Source organism: Coffea eugenioides, chromosome 5 (genome assembly GCF_003713205.1).
Source record: "Coffea eugenioides isolate CCC68of chromosome 5, Ceug_1.0, whole genome shotgun sequence".
NCBI classification, from domain to species: domain Eukaryota; kingdom Viridiplantae; phylum Streptophyta; class Magnoliopsida; order Gentianales; family Rubiaceae; genus Coffea; species Coffea eugenioides.
Window position 1 is genome coordinate 39,640,671 of NC_040039.1, and position 9,744 is coordinate 39,650,414.

The window sequence follows — 9,744 nt, forward strand, 5'->3', positions numbered from 1 at the left end:
CCAAACAAACAGACCCTCTATGTATGTGCTTTTCCCTGATTTCCATTTCAAGCAATTATATGTCCAGTTCCACTGATAATGCTTTAGCTAAATCCTTTTTATTGGGGTTAGGATTGTACATGCATGTTAAAGAAGGATCAGAATAATATTTGATATCCCTTCTAGAGTTAAATATCTACATTTAGAATAAATGAATAGAAGAAGCTTTTACATCAACTTTTCTATGTGACTTCTAGAGCCTTTTATCTCTGACTTCTTTGGCAGCGATGATTTTTAAATAGATCAAACTTGTATGGAATGATTTTTTTCTGTTTTCAGAAACAAATGCATTTAACAAAAAAAAAAAAATCAGATGCAGTGTTGTCTTGCAAGAGCCATGCACTTTATATGTCATCTGATATGGTATTGGCTTTTGTTGTGAAAAATCAAAGTATGTTTGAGATGGCCAGTAAAGCAGGCATCAACTTGCTAATCTGCAGTCATGTAATTTATGAAGAAGCAAAATCGAGGTTAACAACTTTCAATCAAGGAACAATCATAACTAATTATTCTCCAGTTTATAGTTGATTGATTTCAGTTTGAGCCTAATTCAAAGTCTTCACACCACAAAGAACTCAGTGATCTGCAACCAATAAAGGAACTAAGGGCAAACAAAAATTGGTCTAGGGCAGGAAATATAGCACCAGTTTCTGTACGATGAGCCAAAAAAAGGAATGTGGTTTCAGATAATGTAAACATATCAGTGATTCACCTAAAATTATTCTTCTGATTAAAGTGATTAACAAATCTCACAATGTCAGGACATCCATTTTTTTCGTTGTTTTAAGGGGTCAATGGATCATCTTTTAGTGCCAGATGACGTAGAAAGAAGGATAATATCTGCTAAAAAAAGGGATTACTCTATTTAGTGAACTTAATTGATTCATTTCCATAAAGGACCTGCTATTGTTAATAGAACATCAGCAGATGTTGCTGTGGGAATCTCAGGAAGTATACTACCTGCAACATAGGAAGTCAAATGCAGTGAGAGATGAAAGGAACGGGGAAAAAAACAAGAAAAAGAAGAGAATTTCTCAAATAGCTGGCTGAAGTCTCAAGATAACAAGCCATCAGCTGTAGAGGACATTATTATATTATCCAACAAACAAAGAAAAGAAACTGCTTGCGTACTTGTGCTAGTTTTATTGCAGGAAGAAGCAGAAACAAAAGGACCAGAAGGCCAAGGAGCTACAATGTTGTCATTGAGATCACAAATAAATCCAATTCCTGAACTTCCATTAAATGTTACATCCAAATGCAGGCTAGGCAAGAGGCAACTAGATTCTGGAAAATATAAGTGGTGAACTAATCAAAGGTAAGACAAAATTGATATTCATTGCTAAATTAATTTTTGTAAAGAACAAGTCTGATATCTTATAGATCAAAACATAAAGAGAAAGATAAATGTTATATATGACATCGGACTATCTATTCAAATTATTACTTTTGGAGTCAATTGGTGAAGGAAATTAGTTTTCAGCAGCTTGCACACCGTGATAATTCACAAATTTATGGAAGGAAAAAAATCCCATAAGTAATGTTCGGAAAAGTGACCTAAATTCATATATTTGAGAAGTCCTTCAGCGTTATATGACAGAGGCTATACACATTGCTGCATATGTTAGCACTCTACAGCTTCATACCCAGCAAGGAAGCACAGTTTACTGCTTGCAAGTTTGTAATAAGGCTTTGCTCTTGTGAGACATATAACTCTCCATGGCATTGCAGCAAGATGTCTCGTTATTCACTTGATCACCACATTCTTTAGAAATTTCAGCAATATCCAGAAATAGCAGTGGGCAGGCTAATCGTAGAGTTGGATGAAAATAAGATCAGGATACTCTTGCTTTAGATGAATTATCAAAGTTTATCATGCAAATCATAAAAATGCAAGGTGCATTTCTTATTGTTTTTCCTAGTTACCTTTGTTTAAGCGACAGCTAGAAAGTCCTCTGAGTATTCTGTTTGCAGAAGAAGGATTAAGCTTACTGGCAAGCCATCAAAGCACGATATTGGAACAGTCCCTTATAATTGTTGATTCATCAGGCAAAATAGGATTGTTACTCAATGTTTTCATACTATAATTGTCAAAAGATAGTTTTTTAGCTGCAACTGATAAGGCATTCCGGCAAATTCTGTTGCAGCACTCTATAGTGGTATCAACATCATCGCATGTATCTAGAAGTTTTGAGGATAAATTCTAAAGTTATTATGAAAAAAAAAAATTTATTCTACAAAAGGGGTTATCTGTTGGTGCAATTCTAAGATTATGCTATTCGCATTTGAGGAATGCGAGCTCTTGGAGCTCGCACTCATAGAATGCGAGCTGCAGAAAGAATCGTTTAACAAAGAAAAGCAAAAAATGAGCTGGAAGACCTCGCATAAATAAACCACCTCTGTCGTTCTTTCGCAGACCCAACAACCAACACATTCAACACCCTTCACTGCCGCCGGTAAAAATTGGGAACAGGCAGATGAACCAAAAACTGATGACACTTAGCCAGCAAAATCCTTGCAAAAGCCAATCCCATTGTACTACAGCTGAACTAGAGGGATTTTGGATTGATTTGGCTGTGCCCAAGAGGTCCGAGTTGAAGCTCGCATTTGCGCTACACATCTTGCTGGAAATCTGCAAGACGAGGTCCAAAAGCCAGGGAGGGTGGCATTGCTACAGCTTTATCTTGGACCCATTTGCCGCTGTCCAATTTTATACAGATTTTCTATTTTATTTCGTATATTCACTGATGCAATGCTTCATTTAAATGGTGAAGAAGTTGTTGGACATATTTTCTTCCTTTTGATTTCCGATACTTTTTGAATGTAGATGAATTCATTTGATGCGTGAAGCTGGCAAGTGTGAAATACTTTGTATTTTCTGCATTGTCTATATCAATTGTGAGGTACCAGACCTCGCATTTGACAAATGCGAAGTTTGGTTTTCCTTTTTTTTTTTGGATTTTGTGGGTTGAAAATTTAAAGTGACTTCGCATTCAGCAAATGCGAGCTCAAGAGTTCGCATTTGCTGAATGCAAAGACCCCATGACAGAATTCTACACTTAAAACGCCTCATTAGCAGAAATTTTTTAAAATTCATCATCTTTTTGGAAATTTCTCCAGAAATGATTCTTCTTCAACTACTCTTGCTTAATATCTGTGAGTGCTGCACTTGTTAAATGCTTTACTGTTTGTTTATTAGTTGCAAGTTTGCATTGCTTGTAGCTAAATTTAAAACTATCATCATCTCTTGATCATATGGACTGTATCCTTTCGCTAAACTACTTTGATGAGAGTTTAAAAAGAAGTGATCTCACTTTCATGTAGAGTTTAATATGCCACTGACATGATGTATCTGTTAAAATAGTCATTGAGATTTGGAATTCTGCAGTACCTATTTTCTCTGGAAGGAATGCGAGCTATAATCAAACAGTGAACTACGAATGAATCTATTAGCAAGAAAGAGGATTGATGACAACAAAAGTTTCAGAATGCTGCGAATTATTATTGTAACATATACATTATTAGTAGAATCTAATTTTTCAAAGTTATGTGCATTTTAGACCTTTATCAATTGTTATAGCCTATCTTGTTCTTTTAGAAACATACACTTGACTTGCACCAAAGAGTTAGATTCCGAATTCATGAACTACAAAATTGAATGACTCCTTGATCAATTTCCAGTCCTAAAGCCTGATTGATGTGAAATCTTCCAAGGGATGAAATTTTAAACCACTGCTCAAGTTTTTGTTACCATTTAAGAGTTAAGACTAGTATTGCTCGTTCAATTCATATCATAATCCAACACTTGGCAGTTGAAGTTGCAATTCCATTACTTTGCCATCAAGATTGTCAAGAAACAGTAAGCTTACATCATGGCCAGTTGAGGGCTACCACTGAAGTTTGAATAAGAATGTCTAATCTGTGTGTTATGGAGCTTCTTATTGTGAAATGTAGAGTGCCACATGCACAGGTCCAAGCAATCTCACTTCAGCTTCTTGCCCTATTGTAGGGGAAAATTCTAAAATGGTGATGGAAAAAATAAGTTATTCTACAAGGGGGGCAATTTTTGAGTTTGGTTCTAGCATTAGGGTCTTCGCATTTGTGAAATGCGAGTTCACTGACATCGCATTTCACAAATGCGAGGTTAGTGTACCTTTTAAAAGATGAGAAATGATGTGCGGAAAAGAAAACAGCCAACAGGTAGCTCGCATTTGTGAAATGCGAGCTACCTTACCTCGCATTTCACAAATGCGAGATACTCAGTCTTGTTCTTCCCAATTCAAATGTCTCGTAGCCGGCAGAAATTGGAGGTCACTTTCTCGTCTCCTTTGCTGAGGTAGTCAGTGCTCCAAGCATCTCAGTTCTCCGCCATTGCCATTGTAGACGAAATCCCTCACATCTTTGTCGTCGGAAGCTGTCCGCTGAAACCAAGCTGTCTCATTTCTGCCAAGCAGTCTGGAATCCGTGCATCTCCCCCCCTCCCTCCCAATTTGGCATAAGAGGTATGAATTTATGTGTTTTTTTTGTTTGTCAGTTTGTTTGTTGTTTCAACAGGATTTTTGGTTTTGCTGAATTGAGGTGGCTGTTCTGTTTTGGCAATTTATTAATCCTTCTTGTTCTTTCGGTTTGGCTCGCATTAGCTTGCCATGCTTAGTCTGACAATTAGTTTGGAAAAGGGACAAAAAGTTTGGAAAATCGCAGTTTCTGCAATTAGTGCAGAGGAAGAAAGATCCGAGGTCGGATCGAAATCAATCCAGACGAATCCGACCCCGGATCCATAAGATACGAGCTCGGATTCAAGTAAACCCGCCTGGATCCGAGGGATCGTCTGTGTTCCTGGTGAGACGGATCCGAGGCTTGTCGGATCCGAGGACTATTGCGAACCGATCCGTGCTCGGATCGGTTCGCAATATGTCTGAAACCGAGGGCTCGGTTCCTCAGTTTCCAGATTTCCTCTTCCCTCTTCTCACCGAAACCCTAATTTTCCATTTCATCCATAAAACTTCCAATTTTTCATAATAATAACCTTCCCTAAGCTCTTGTGAGCATTAAAAAAAGTAATTAGACTTTTAAGGGGAGATTCTATCAAATTTTTTTTTTAAAAAAGTAATGACAATGTGTATTTGTTAATCATAATAAATATATATATTTTTCAAAATATATATAATAAAAAGTAATTTTTTCAAAAAATATATATATCTATTATGAATAATAAATTACAATAAACAAATAAAATTTGGAAATGATTATTATGCTGGATCTTTATTTTTGCATTTATCGTAAATTATATCTTGTACTCTATAAGAAAAATAATCACGAAATAATTGTTTGATCAAGGGTTAAATGCAAAAAAACCCCTATAAACTATTTAAATGCAAAAAAACCCCTATAAACAATTGTTTAAATAAGTAGACTAGATTAGTCAAAATTTGTTTATTTCTTAATTTCGTAAGTCAATATTTTATACAAAAAAAATGTATGTGAGTAAAAGATTTTTTTCCCAAATGTTGAATTCAATGTCATTTAAGAAATTTAACTTTTCAAATATATAATAACAAAATAGAGAAATTGATTAATCAATTATTAGTAGTATCAATAACAAAAAAAATAAACTACTATTGTTGTTCATTCTTATTTTGTATTTCACTACAAATAATAATTGTTAACCTTTCTTTCTTATGTGGTATATAATATGTTGTTTTTATTATAAGTAGTTGAGTAACTACGAATTCTTAATTAGTTTATAGGTACTTAAATGATTGAATTACCAGATTAATAAACTTTACAAAAATTGGTGACTTACTACATTAATACACTTTACATAGTTTTGTACTACTGATTCTAATTTATTTTTTCCAACATAGGGATTGTTTTCTTTGATATGTCTATAGAAAGACTTCTGCGAGTATCTCTTTATTGGGGAGGTAAAATATACTATGAAGATGGGTCAATTTGTTATTTGCCTCGTACTTCCAACCGTACATTCTCATTACGGCATAGAATTGGATATGATGAGCTGGTGGATAGAATTTATGAATACATGGGGGTCAATAGGGGGCTGTTCAAGTTGAATTTATTTCTCCGCCAACCTTGTGGCCGTACTTCTTATAATGTCTCTCCAGTGGTGGATGATGAAACTCTGGAGTTAATGTATGATGTCTGGAACGAAATTGTCCCATACATCGCTGAACTTTATATCGAGAATGAGGAAATAGTCCAAAATCCTCGAGTCAGTAGCACATTCATTCCACCAACTACCAATATTGGTCCGATGATGTCGCTTGTCCATGCATGCATGGATCCAACTAGGTATCGATCCTACTCTAGTACAGTGGTACTAGAGACAGCATCGGTATCACAACGATCACATGGGGATTGTGTTAGGGACGTGGTAGAGCCACGGTTCACGTCAGACTTAAGGACGAATGTTGAATATGTTCAAGGCCTTGACTCGATTCAAAGTTTTAGAGACCCCGTATCGCCGAATCATGTGCCTTCTTATGGCTTCGATTCGACTGCCGGTCCAAGTCATTGTAACACATTGGTAGATGATGATTTGGAAAATGATGTAGAAGATGTGGAAGAATCTGAGTCGGTAGATGTGTCAGAGAGTGACTCAGATGGCGAAAATGAAAGACGTGGAGTCCACCAGGATCTTGGGAACCAACAGCCCTTTGCTGCATTTGCCAACCTTTCGTATGTTTCACGAGGATTCGAATTCTTCTCTAACCTTGGAAATATAGATGATGACGACCAACTCACTGATGAAAGTGAGTTGGAGCGTATTGTGACATTTAGTGAGGATAATAATCACATATGTCTACATATGAGATTTGAGAGCAAACAACAGCTGAGCAGGGCTATTAGAATATGGTCTATCAATCATAATAGGGAGTTCAGTGTTGTTGAGCGCAAGAGTAATACTTGGGTTGCTAAATGTAAATCTGCATTTGAAAGGAGCACCACCACTGTGGCCAACGTATCGTATCCTCCATGCGACTGGTGTGTCCGAGCAGTGAAAAAAAAGACTCATGGATTGTGGCAAATAACCAAATGGGTCAACGACCATAATTGTGTTGGTGATTTGATGAGTAATAGCAATGCTAGTCTTACATCTTCGGTTATTGCTAGACACATAGTTCGTAGCATTGAAGATGATCCTGGGTTTAAAGTAAAGAATATAGTAAACCATGTTAAGGAAGTTTTGAAGGTGGATGTCTCTTATAAAAAGGTTTGGTACGGCAGACGCAAAGCTATTGAACTTATATTCGGTTCTTGGGATGCCAATTTTGCTGAACTACCGAAATATGTTGATGCACTTATGCAGTCAAATCAGGGATCTGTGATCAGGTGGTTGCACCATTCTGATAGTACGGATCGTGTGAAGACATTTAAGTATGTCTTCTGGGCTTTTGGACCGGCTATTGATGCATTTCACATGTGTCGACCGGTTATATGTGTTGATGGCACTCATCTGCGGAACGAATATAAAGGCAAACTACTTGTTGCAGTTACGCAAGATGCCAACAACAAGATTATTCCGCTAGCCTATGCCATTGTCGACGAAGAAACTATTTCTAGTTGGTCTTGGTTCATGGAACAACTAAGATACAATGTGGCCCGTGATCAGTATCCTATTTGTGTCATTTCGGATCGGCATAATGGTATCATCCATGCCATGACACATTATGACTATTGGCAAGAACCTTTGGCCTTTCATAGATTTTGTCTACGACACGTTAGGAGTAATCTAATGACTCACTTCAAAGGCTTGCACCTTAGAAGGTTATGTTGGGCAATGGAAAAAGCCAGACAATTGCGCAAGTGGCGGGCATTCAAACGAGAATTGAGGAACATGTTTCCAAAAGCATGGACTTATCTGTCTAACATTGGAGCTGAGAAGTGGTGTCTAACACATGACGGTGAGAACCGTTGGAGTATTCTTACAACCAACATTTCCGAAAGTTATAATAATGTACTTAGAGTAGCACGTCATTTGCCTATCCGGACTTGTATTGATATGACATTTCATCGGACAGTTGAGTTGTTTAAAACAAGAAGAGAGGATGCTAGACATTGCCGTAATCCATTTCCTCCTAAGATATGGAAGCGGTTTAAGAATTCGGACCTGAAAGCGGGAATCCACAGGGTTGTTGAGTTCGATGGCTCATCGGGGGTGTACAAAGTTGTGACTGACAGATGTGTGGATGGCAAAGGGGGTAATACACAAACGGTCAAGTATTTTGATAAAACATGCTCTTGTGGAAAGTGGCAGTGCTACAGACTTTCGTGTTCGCACGTGATGGCCGTGTGCAGGCACCGAGGTGATAATCCTGGAGCACTTGTAGATCCCCAATTTACAAAAAGGTGGTCGGCGGTGCAGTATTCAGGAAAGTTTAGCCCTTTGCGACATCCGGATACTTGGCTCTAACCAGATTGGGAGCTACAGGCAGATAATAGTAAATATGTTGCACGTCGGGTTGGAAGAGTACGAGTTAGAATTAAGAATTCGGAATGAGATGGATGAGAGAGACCCAGAGGAGCCAAGAAGAAATTGTCATCAATCGGGTCATAATAGAAGAAATTGTCCAAATTTTAGAGCTTGATATCATCCGTTTTAGGGATAGGAACCAGTGTACTATGATATCTGTAATTTTTTGGATTATGGAATTAATATGATTTATGAGATACATGTTGTTGATCAATGTTTTAATCGGGTCATAGATTTTGTGTCGTTTTTAGCAGCTCTGTATTTAAAGTGTTGCATTAGTTTTAAAAACTCCTATTCTTCTATTCAAATGTGTGTAGACTTATATGTTACATAATGTATTTGTAGCTATTGTTGTCAGTGGTATGGCCGACATTCCTACGGGGGCAGCCCTGCATCCGGGCCCATTTGTGTATGATATTATCTCAGCAGGAGCTGCACACCGGGCACGTTCTATATTTGACAGGCACATTCTAGGCGATCAGCTTGATATCAGGCGATGTGATAGGCATTTTTGGGATCATACACCTATCCCTGAGACTGTTCGGCATTATATTCGATTGGCTGGCTTTGAAGGGGTGCTTGACTGTGGATATATGATGCTCGATTATGCTTTGATCACTAGTTTAGTGGAGCGATGGCGGCCCGAGACTCATACATTTCATCTCCCCGTTGGAGAGACTACAGTTACCTTACAGGATGTTGAGATTTTGTGGGGTCTACCCGTAAATGGTCCTCCAGTTATAGGGATAGATACATCTCATAGTGTTCAGGAGTGGATGAATTTATGTGAGGAGTTGCTTGGTTTTTCTCCAATGATGTCAGACTTTGATGGGCGATGGCTCAAATTGGGGTGTTTATCTAGAGTATTAGATGCAGGGTTGGCACCCGATGTTTCGGATGTCTAATGTAGACAGCGGGCCCGCGTATACCTGCTCCTGATATTAGGCGGTCATTTATTATCAGATAAATCCGGTAATAAAGTCCCGCTGTTGTATATGCCATTACTACGAGATTTGGAAACTGTTGGGCAATATAGTTGGGGTAGTGCGATATTGACAACTTTGTATCCATCATTGTGTAGCTCCACATCTCCATCTAGATCGTCCATTGCGGGACCATTAATGTTGCTTCAGGTACAATTGTCTCATTCAACGTGTCTAGATTTAACTATATAATTATTACATGGTCAATTAATATATTCAAATACAATTTAATTA